Source organism: Taudactylus pleione, unplaced genomic scaffold (genome assembly GCF_031769625.1).
Source record: "Taudactylus pleione unplaced genomic scaffold, aTauple2 ptg000567l, whole genome shotgun sequence".
Taxonomy (NCBI): domain Eukaryota; kingdom Metazoa; phylum Chordata; class Amphibia; order Anura; family Myobatrachidae; genus Taudactylus; species Taudactylus pleione.
The window spans coordinates 4,124,200-4,136,295 of NW_028284969.1; the positions used below are offsets into that span (position 1 = coordinate 4,124,200).

The 12,096-nt window shown below is 43.2% G+C and overlaps 1 protein-coding gene and 1 long non-coding RNA gene across 3 annotated transcripts in view; one reads left to right on the forward strand and one right to left on the reverse strand.

Moving 5' to 3' along the window:
- The window catches only part of LOC148481744 (uncharacterized), a 179,188-nt gene extending 167,693 nt beyond the window's left edge, over positions 1-11,495 (reverse strand). For both annotated transcript variants that reach the window (XR_015871850.1, XR_015871849.1), the window contains exon 1: positions 11,382-11,495. This is a non-coding gene — a long non-coding RNA (uncharacterized LOC148481744). The remainder of the gene's footprint in view (positions 1-11,381) is intronic.
- Positions 11,434-12,096, forward strand: part of ERLIN2 (ER lipid raft associated 2) — a 32,946-nt gene continuing 32,283 nt past the window's right edge. Inside the window, exon 1 of the mRNA XM_088453042.1 lies at positions 11,434-11,603. The gene's annotated coding sequence lies outside the window, so the exon portion shown is untranslated. The remainder of the gene's footprint in view (positions 11,604-12,096) is intronic.

A 12,096-nucleotide genomic window follows, 5' to 3' on the forward strand; every position in this document is an offset into this window, starting at 1 on the left:
TTATTGCATTACCACTAATATATCACACAGAGGATGTAACTGACACCCATTTGTCTACATTCATACGCTCTTATCTATGCCGTATCCAACAACAGAGGAGACCCAACATGCCTTTGCCTGTGCTAATCATCTATATCACTCCCGATGTGTCATATTAGTTTGGCTTTAGGACGTCAGTGTCTTCAGTCACCTCACAGAGCTAATTACTTGTGCTGGTTGTGGTGGCTGTGCTGAGAGACAGCTTGTAAGTACAGACTGACATTTTTATTTTAAATGAGACAGGTCTTTCAACATGTCTTCTAATCTATTTTCTGAAAAGACTATTAGTCTCTGTCTGTGAGTTATGAATTCCCACTATATTTAGTAGTGCAACAAAGACAAATGTTGGGAGCACTATTATTAAATACCTGCCACCTGCACATTTAGCTAATACCTGTATAAACATACACTATAGGTCTTATTCAGAGGTGGGCGGTAATGTGAGCAGTGACTGGGTCTTTTTACGCAGCGCAAATGCGTTTTTATGCTGTCTCAGCCGATAGGATTCATACAAAGACGCCCACTGGCTGTGACTCAAATCCGCCGCTTTGCGTAATAAATCCGTCGTTGTGAGTAATACGTTGTACCATCAGACGCACATCGGTTGCACCATTGGACATCAGCAGCCCTGTGGTTGCTAAGAATGTCCCTCGGAACATGGCCGCAACTGCGAAAAAAGACGCACGCATTTGGCTAGTCACTTCCCACACCAGCCAGGTACACACACTGCAATTGTCTCTTTCTGCGTCCAAATTCACTCTGCGTCCCCTGGCAGTAACCATCAGGACACAGGGCCTGATTCAGAGCCGGACGCTATTTGCGGACGGTCGTTCCAAAAAAGGGACCGGCTGTTTAAATTGTGCGCTCGCTCTTTGCGGTTTGTTGACGCCTCTATGTCTGAATGAGCGAACGAAAAATGCGCTTGCTATTTTGTAAAGACGCCCCTTTGCCGTTCGCATCACATGTCATCTCCGGTATTTATTAGATTAATCGGGTACATCGAAAGGCATCTGAACTGCTCACAGTGCTTGTGGTAGGATTTTCTTCCCGCTATCACTGCGAGCAGTTCAGGCTAAAAGACAACCAAGTGACGTGGTCGATGACGCTCCTTTACTAATTATGCACTCACATTAAATGCCGTTTTGACCGTTAGGCACGCCTGCGTTCGGATCTCCACTCCCCCGTTTTCAAGCACCTTCCCTTGTTACCACCTACAAACGGTACATTCTGTCAATCAAATTAGCAGCCCCTCGCTGTTTTGCGAGCGCATGATTTCCGACCGCAATGACTGGTTTGCGCATGCGCATTACGACCCATAAACATGTGCAGTTGTGCGAACATCGCTCAGAGCGAACGAGCGGCTCTGAATCAGGCCCACAGTGCGCAGTGCGACTCAGACGTATGCACAGACTGAAAACATCAGCCACTTGTGACCGAAATCTACACTGTGTCCACCACTGAATCAGCCCCTATATTATTATACTATTATTATACTACAGTATATGGAAAAACACATATTGCATCTACGCTACAGGGGGGTATATTTACTAAACTGTGGCTTTTTAGAAGTGGAGATGTTGCCCACAGCAACCAATCAGATTCTACTTAACATTTATCTAGCACATTCTAGAAGATAATAGCTAGAATCTGATTGGATGCTATGGGCAACATCTCCACTTCTAAAAACCCTGCACTTTAGTAAATATACCCTCAACTGGGCATTTCTACTCTAATTTCATCTTTTCTACAGTTGCCTCTTTATCTGAAAGAAGTTATCCATCTTGATGGAAGATATAAATACTACAAAGTATTACATAGAGAGAAAACATCCCATCTGCTGGCAGGAGAATGTGTACAGTGCTTAGGTGACATAATCATAGGAATGGCCATCGACCATCAACGGCCATCGACCGTCATTTAATACAAAATATCGCATCGGACGAGCATACTGGACAACCCGGCATGCCCAACCGATCGATATTTTACCCCTGGTCGCCCGCACACCCACTACGATTATCGGGGGGATCCGCTGATATCAGGCAGATCGCCCCGATAATTGTATAGTGTATGCCCGGCATTACTCTGGGAAACCAATTACAGCCGGTGAACTGGTGCAGCCACAATCTAAAATGCAGATGCAGGTGTACAATTCCTGCACTAAGACAATAATGAAATAACTGTTAAACTCTGCAAAAATATATATTTTATTAACTGATTTTGAAATTAAACATTTTGATAAATTGTGGATTCCTTTCTACAACGGCAAAGCGACCTCTTATGTGAACATGTGATAATATTAATATGGGACTAACCTTACTTTGTGTCTCTAAAATATAAGTTACACTCTGTGCCTTAGCAGGACAATATTATGCCCTGGGGCCCCCCTCCCACACGTCACACAGAGAGGGGGCTGGGAATAGGAAACTGAGAGTCAGGCGTGTCCTAAGGATGTGCCAACAACTCTAAGGTGGATCGTTATGCACCCTGCAAGCCAACTGCAGATGTCGATGATGCAGCGATGGTAATGTCCTCTCTGCCTTGTACCCTGGGCAGCCGCACCACTTGCACACCCCTAATTACAGCCTGGGTATACTGCTAGGAACCATGCGGCTCTGATTATAATCACCTAAGGAAAGATGGATTAAGTGCTGGGCCAAAAAAGAAGGCAGTCAGCACCTTGCACCTGCATTTTGGATTATATACTGTATTTGCAGTCACAGAAGTGTATTTGGAAACTAGGATATATATATATATATATATATATATATATATATAAATATATATATGCGGACCAACCCCCCTTGGAAGTTTGGCGAACCACCAAGAAACATATATAAATATATATAGATTTAGTCCTGGTTTTTATTAAAACCATTCACTTCCTGTTCATTTTCATATGAAAACGCAGACAACCCAATGTACATATGCAAAGCATTTCCTTTAGAAACGTCATCTCTGCCTACATGTACCAAAGATATTTAATAATGCCTTACGGTGGACCTGTCACGCTGTTTTGAAAGCTCTAGCATGAATAGCAACATAAGTCTAATTGTAACGTACAATTATTATTATTATTATATATCATTTTAGATGAAATATACTAACTATGCCTTACAGTCATTTAACTGGGTAGCAGTCCTGAAAACTGGCAGCCTCCCTATAGTTTGTTGAGAGTATTGAGAGTGTGACAGGACAACAATGGTGCATGGCATGTACTTTAGTTTTGTTTGAAGTCCATTTAGATATATAAAAAGAATTATAATTATAAATGCGTTTACTGTAGCATTATCCTGTAAGGCTCCAACCCTTCTACTGTTGCTTGCCTATTTCAGACTGGCAGCGGTGTAAGCCCCTCCCACCCCACTCATGCACCAACAAGGTCCCCCCTTGAAGGATAGCCAAGAGCAGTGCACCAATTGGAGCCTTCGGTTGGCGGGATCAGAGGATCTCCACATTGTAGAGGGGAAAACAATGTAACTTTGTATGTTTTAATTTCTTCTTCCATTCAAACTAAATTGAACATTTTAGGAGGAGTTCTCCATTTATTCTTAAGGGTCAATAAAATTAAATGCTTTGCTAAGGCAAACTTGCATCACTCACATACATTGTGTCAATGTGCGCACCCACAAATGCAAGATTCAATCAGGAACAGCGTGGGACCATGAGTCTTTTCTACAATAAGTGACATGGCAGAACAATATGAAAGGATGGGCAAATCATCTTAAACCCTAAAAAAAGTGCCAACTGAGATAGCAGGACAGTATAGAAGGCTATTAGTGACCATAATCAAATTACTGATTTTCGCATTTGCTTTTATTAATGCTGGTAAAATAATAGACAACAAGGGTGTTTCAGGCAAATTAAAGTCTTTACAGACATTTTCTGCACCCCAAAATATTGTAAAGTGATTTTCAGTGTTTTATACACGTTTTCAAAAAAAGGGGAAAAAAATGTAGCTTCCATCTGCAAGTTCATAAGCCCCTCTCCATCAATAGTGCACCTCTACATACAGGGTGTCTATAATTAAAGTTCGCCTATTCCAAGCAGTCTACAGCAAAATCTACTTATCGGAATGTCAGCACATCATAATGATGTAATGGAAAGGAAATTCACATCATATATATACATATATATTTTTTGTTGTTGTTGTTGCAAAAAATCACCACCAGGGGGCATTTTCCCACTTCTAAGGTATCAGATATGCAAATCCGTACATCTCTGAAACAGGCCCCATGTCTTTTTGGCCGAATCATACTTTAAACTCCAGCCTATGGGGTATATTTACTAAAGTGTGGGTTTTTAGAAGTGGAGATGCTGACCATAGCAACCAACCAGATTCTAGCTATTATCTTCTAGAAGGTGCTAGATAAATGTTAAGTAGAATCTGATTGGTTGCTATGGGCAACATCTCAACTTTTAAAAACCCCGGCACTTTAGTAAATATACCTCTTACACACTAGACCAGTGGTTCCCAAACTTTTTTGAATCACGGCGCCCTAGAGTATCAGCATTGTTTTCACGGCACCCCTAAACCGAAAGTTTGTTATTGAGAAATTCAGAAATAAAATGGAGTAAAGTAGTAAAGTGAAGTAAATTGTGCTGACCTGTCATCTTTAGGTTCAGTTATGTGATGGTGGACAGGTTTGAGCTTCTGTTTATCCACATATTTACATTGACCATAAATAATTTTATTTGGTGCTGGACCATCAACCTGAGACGCCCCTGCAAGTGTCCCGAGGCACCCCAGGGTGCCATGGTGCACAGTTTGGGAACCACTGCACTAGACGATATCTTGATCGATTTGGCCGAATCTGACACATCGGAAAGAAAAATCGTTCATATCGTCCAGTGAGTACGCACGATGCCGATGCACGCTCCCACGGGTCGTCCGTCTCGCATCCTCAGATCTTTTGTACATGCAGAAAGATGCCAGCATCGGCAGTCTTATAAGACTGCATAATGAAGAAGGCACTATAATGGTCTGGACTGAACTGGATGCCCCTTTATACTGCTTCAGTCACTCATCTTGAAAAAGGCGACAGTGTAGCGCCGAAACGCGTAGAAAGAGTGACAGGGGCAGTATATCCAAACTACTTAATTTTCCTACATTTCCCATATTGAACACCCGGGTTCCATTCTACATATGGAGATTGTGGATTTTGTCATAACATCTGAAGGAAGATCAAAGGACTGGATAAAGATACCTTTATGTGTCTTCATATTGTCTTACTGATACACCTGTTGAATGGATCTATGTGGAACAACTCCTAGCGCTGTTTTGGCTCTCTTCTGTTTTGTTGATATGTATATGTATTGAACTGGTGTTTCATTTTTGAGTGCCGCTCTGGAGTGTGGTGCCGGACTTAGTGTATATCCTTTTTCATTAGAAATCAAATACCAGCCTGCATTCAGCCAAAACTAACCACCGCCTCTTAAAAAAGTGATAGCAGCCTGGTCCCTCGCTGTACAGTATACTCTCCCACTGCTAGGGACCATTACATTTCGGTACCAGCATCTACCTCTCACGTGCAGCTGAAAGTCACTGCTACTAATGCAGCGAGGACCGTTCTCTTGTGATGTTACTGGAGTCTCCGACAAGTGAAACTCTGACCACAGTAATAGTAAAAGTGTTCGGCATTGATGGACAGTACTAACAGTACTAATATTAAAGAGGTCATTGCTGTGTGAGTATACACTATGTATGAGCTTAATGCTAAAATGGCTCCCACCAAGTGCACTGTAGATAGGGTGGCTACTCGTGGTGACTAGGATTAGTACAGTCCTGATTTACTGTATAGTTTTGTGTAGGTGACGGGCACTAATTAAACGGAATAATTTCACATAATACAGGAGAAAATAAACATTATAAAGAAAAACAAAGAACAAAAAAAAACTGGAAATAGGAAATCTAATGTACTGTAGGCTAACTGCATTCTGCTACCTGTAAGAAGACTGATTAATCATTTTTTCTTTTAGATTTCACTCAGGCTATTAATGATTTACAGCTTTTTAAGTGCCAAGCAATATCCTACATGACATGTGATGTAGCAGGTAGAGAGGTTTTGGACACTTACAGCATAAACCCTGACCACCAGCCTACCTTCTCTCTGATCACATGACCACCGAGGAGCTTGGTGACTGACTGGCTCAGACAAAGAGATGTTTCCGAGAAAGAGACACATTTCTAAGGGGGCAGCCATTTAAATCTTCCCTACATGTCAATTTACAAAGGGAGTAACAAGATATAGGATGCCTCCTGGAAATCCTATTCAGCTTTGTATTAAAAAGGTACAAAACTTGCTGTACACAAGAAAAAAAAAATATCTCTGTTTGATTGCAACTTTAAATGAGCTGAAGAAAACATTAATCTATCAGGTTCACCCTTTGTGTAAACATGAGTCATTTAAACCTTAATTAATTTAGCCTGACTAAGAAGTGGCAGTCCTATTACTCCCTTCCATTCTTAACAATACAAGTAGTGTAGGCCTGTAACCAGCGTTTCTCAACCTTTAAGTGCTTTAGGTACACTCACAACATAATTTTGCCTTTGAGGCACACTGCAATTAAAACACAAGAGAACATTTGTGTAGGTTAAGAACAAACCTAATACTGAAGCTGAGCGCCTAGTTATAATGCCTCAATTTCAGTTGTTCTCAAACTCAGTCCTCAGGACCCCACACAGGTCATGTTTTCCAGGTCACCCAGCAGGTGCACGGGTGTGTTCATTACTCACTGGCACATTTTAAAAGATCAATATGTGGAGCTAATTATTTCACTTGCGATTCAGAGAGCTGGAAACCATGCAGTGTTGGGGGTCCTGAGGACCGCGTTTGAGAACCTGTGCTCTATTTAATTACTTAGAAGTCACCCCCACTTGATTCCATTTGTTCTTAGAAATGATTTCACTTTTATTTCCACCCTTGGACAACATAATCTATTTAGAGACACTATTGTTAGGAGTTGTCGCAGCGGCTCACAGGTCCAGCGGGTCCCGGTCATTGCTAAGCGACTGGGACACCACGCCATGCCAGCAGCAACGGCCGATGGTCTGGGCAGTTAATAGGCAACCGGGACTCTCTGAGGCCACACTGCCTGTTGATCCTGGTTGGTACTATAGCTGTAATGCTTTCTTTGTACCTGCAGCTACTCAGCTGCAGTGTTACTAATTGCAAAGGACCTGTCTCAGTGTGTGCAACAACTCAGCTGCAGTTTAATTAATTGGAAGGAGCCCATCTCTTTATGTGCAGCTACTCAGCTGCAGTGTAGCTTGGCTTCCTGAATAATTGATGCATTGCCGCTCATAGCATCTGTCCTGCCAAAAGTCACTTGCGCTGCTGCAGTATTCTAGTAGATTCCTGCTTGTAGGAATCTCTGCCTGCACTGTCTTTGCCAGTCCTGCATCTGCTTGGTTATCTACCTTTTTCTGGACCTGGATTCTCTTCTGCTCCCATCTCAGCCCATTCCTTGTGCTGCATAGTTCCACATTGACTCTTTATACCTGAGTTAAGTCCTGGCGGCATCGTAGTACTGGGTGAACATACTTCACCGGGAAAGGCAGCTGTTAAGTCGTGTGGCGATCTAGGCATGCATAACAATTAACCCCCACCGCCATGTCAATCTCTGGCAGTGGTTCTGTCCCGGGGGACCAACCGTCACTGGATTGCAGCCATGTACCATGAAACCAATACTGGAGAGTGTAACTTCTGCTCAGTATGTATTCCGTAACTGAGGCTTCAGATTGGAAGAGATTTGCAGCCAATCCATTCAGGAACCACACTTACTGTTTCTCCATACAGCTGCTTAGTCTACCGGTGATGACAGCTCTTTTATCTAATGACTGTGTCAGTGCTGCCAGATTTGCACCTGCATTCACAAAATAGTGTGGTCCAGGAGATAGAGAGGGAGATACATCCTTTCAACACATCAGTTTAGTTCATAGGTTCTCAAACTCAGTCCTCAGGACCCCACACAGTACATGTTTTCCAGGTCTCTTCACAGGATCAAAAGTGAAATAATTATAACCACTTGTGGATCTCTTAAAATGTGTCAGTAAGTAATGAGTACACCTGTGCACCTGCTGGGTGGCCTGGAAATGTGAACTGTGTGGGGTCCTGAGGACCGAGTTTGAGAACCACTGGTTTAGTTTGTTCAAGAAAATTGCAATGTCTGAACAATATTATGAAACTAAAAGGCGTATTCAAAAAGTTGGCTGGTGGGGACCCTGGGTATAGCACGTACAAGGGCTACATTGTGGAGAAGAATAAACATACTACTTTATCATACTTGTGCACCAGTATTCCAAATGGCCAATGAGGTCAATTAAAATGTGTCATAAAAAGTCATACTTCATGCATTCATAGACATGCACCCATTGCTCGGCAGTTTCCAATATGCAAAATACAACTTATGTAGACTGCTACAAACAATGCAAATGACTAACAATGTAATAAAATATATATTGCCAAATAACTAAAAGTGATCATGTATTTTTCATGCTGACAGATATATATGCCTTAATACCCCCTTTCTCACTCACAGCAGAGGTAGTTATTTATGATTGCGTATTTTTATTTTTGTAATCTGTTTTATTGTTTTCAATAAACAGGAGTATAAACAAGCATCTGACAATACCGAGTCTATTTTCCATTTACAGTAATGAACATATTAAATGAGTATAAGTCAGATATAGATACAATATATATTGGTATGAATGATACTAATAAATCAGGAAAATAATAGTAAGGGGAGTTAGACAAAAAGGATTACACGTGAGGTAGAGAGGGGGGATTTTTGAAGTATCTCAAGATAACAAAATCTAATGAGAGCTTATAGGATTGACTTTGTACATTTTTATTTACTACTATTACGCAGTATGCAGCGCTGTACAGAGAACATTTAACCATTTATCAGATCCTGCTGCTCTGCAGCTTACAGTCCGTGGCCTTTCTAGCATAGGGCGAAATGCCCTATTGCCATATGACCTGTGACAACTGATCAGTTTGCAAACGAATATTCCCACAGTGAAGTGATAAATTAACTCTTAGGGCGGTATTCAATTGTTTTCGCGGCCCGCATCTCCCGTCTAAAGTGACTGGAGTTTGCGGGCCGCTATGCAATTGTTCCAGATTTTCGTGCTGATCGCGCCCAAAGTGGTCGGGTTTAGCCGCGTAAAGCAGCTAAACCCGACCAAAGTGCTGGGCGCGATTGCGAAAAGTGATGTTTGGGCGCCTAAACATGTCACTTTTCGCACATTTCAGCTCTCACCCCCCTGGGGCTGCGAGCTGAAATGTAGCGCTGTCAGCTGATCGTGCCCGACAGGAGCAAGAATTGAATAGCTCCGTCGGGCTCGATGGGGGCAGGAATCAATTGAATTCCGCCCTTAACATTATTATGCATTATATATATCAGTAGCGCAGGCTATATTATGTATTATATATATCAGCAGCACAGACATTATTATATATTATATATATCAGCAGCACAGACATTATTATGTATTATATATATATCAGTAGTGCAGACTATATTATGTATTATACATATCAGCAGCACAGACATTATTATATATTATATATATCAGCGGCACAGACATTATTATGTATTATATATATATCAGTAGTGCAGACATTATTATGTATTATATATATCAGCGGCACAGACATTATTATATATTATATATATCAGCGGCACAGACATTATTATGTATTATATATATATCAGTAGTGCAGACATTATTATGTATTATATATATCAGCGGCACAGACATTATTATATATTATATATATCAGCAGCACAGACATTATTATGTATTATATATATCAGCAGCACAGACATTATGTATTATATATATCAGCAGCACAGACATTATTATGTATTATATATATATCAGTAGTGCAGACATTATTATGTATTATATATATCAGCGGCACAGACATTATTATATATTATATATATCAGCAGCACAGACATTATTATGTATTATATATATCAGCAGCACAGACATTATGTATTATATATATCAGCAGCACAGACATTATTATGTATTATATATATATCAGTAGTGCAGACTATATTATGTATTATACATATCAGCAGCACAGACATTATATACAGTGGCGGGCTGGGCCGGGGGGCAGGGTGCCATGTGCCCCCCGGGCAGCAGCGTCATGCGGGTCGCGGGCAGTCTGTGTCACTGTGACACAGACTGCACCGCGTGTGCAGCGCTGACCGGACGGCACAAACACACAGCCGCGGGAGCTTTAACAGCTGATGAGAGTCTGACAGACTCTCATCGGCTGCTGCTCCCACTGCCAGAGACGGACATCTTATGGCTCCCGCAGTGGGTAATGGGAGTGACGCATTACTACCATGACGTGTCACTCCCATAATGCAAAGCGGCGGACGGAGGAGCTGATCTCGGCGGCGGGACCAGGAGCAGGAGCGGGTGTCAGGTAAGTGTTTTTTTTTTTAATATTATGTGTGTCTACTGCGGGGGGTCTGGCACTATAAGGAGGAAACCACTACTGGGGGCACTACAAAGGGGGGGGACTACTACTGGGGGCGCTACAAGGGGGGGCTACTACTACTGGGGGCACTACAAGGGGGGGGACTACTACTACTGGGGGCACTACAAGGGGGGGGACTACTACTACTGGGGGCACTCCAAGGGGGGGGACTACTACTAGGGGCACTACAAGGGGACTACTACTAGGGGCATTGCATAGGGGGGAGGGGACTACTACTATGGGCACTACATAGGGGGGAGGGGACTACCACTGGGGGCACTGCATCGAGGGACTACTGCTGGGGGCTCTATATAAAGGGCAATAGTGGGGGTACTGCATAGGGAGAAGACTACAACTGGGGCCACTATTTAAGCGGCACTGCATAAGGGTTACCATTACTGGGGGCACTATATAAGGGGCTTACTACTGGGGGCACAAGGGGCACTGCGTAGGGGTGATCACTACTGGGGGCACTACTCGAGGCCTGCATAAGGGTGTCCTCTCCTGAAGGGGGGGGGGCGCCGTAGCATGCACGTTCTTTCGGGCACCCTGGCTACACGCTACTCCTCTGCCAGGGCCGCCTGCATGCATTTGCCCCCCAGGCTAAAAGTTGCAAGCCAGCCCCTGATTATAAATTATATATATCAGCACAGACATTATTATGTATTATATATATCAGCAGCACAGACATTATTATGTATTATATATATCAGCAGCACAGACATTATTATGTATTATACATATCAGCAGCACAGACATTATTATGTATTATATATATCAGCAGCACAGACATTATGCAATATTACTTGCGAGTCGATAGTCACAGCAATCACTTACCATTCAAAATGCAGCCGCAGCCTGGGGCCTCGCCTGCTGGTGGCTGGAAGTAACTACAGTCAGTCTCCAGTCAAGGGCGGGCCCATAACAAAGATGGCCGCCGCCTCAGCGATGCGCACGTTGGTGACGTCCCTAGCGAGCGACACCAGGAAGTAGCTGGGACTGGGAGCAGGTGGAACGGTAGGAACGAGAGGAGCCGGAAGATTAGGAGGGATCAGACAGGTCAGCAGGCTTCGTTGGGAGCCGGGGAAGTTATTGCCTGGCTGGGGTAACTCTGTATAGGGGGGTGGTATCTGTTACCCTGGGAATGTGTGTGTTCCCCTGGCATTGTCTTTGTGTGTTGTAGCATATGGGGGTGATATAATGTGTGGGCTTATGGGCGAGACTGGATAATGTAAGTGTTATGTGTCAGTGAGCAGGAAGATTAAAGTCGCACATTCTGCATTTTACGTCTATAATCTTCCTGATCTCTACTCCTGACCCCCACCCGGCTTCCCGCATCTGTGACTGTATAACAGCTGGTACACCCCCTCCCCCATAACTCTGTTTCTGAGCTGCCCCTTCACCCCCTGTACTACTCATCCCTGCGCTGAACTGCCGGTTACCCAACCCACCCTCAGACTACTGCACCGGCCGTGCTTAACTCAGCTGTCCCTGTTACCCCCCCAGACCACCCTCTCCCTCAGTGCTGAACTGCCCCTGTCACCCTTAGGCC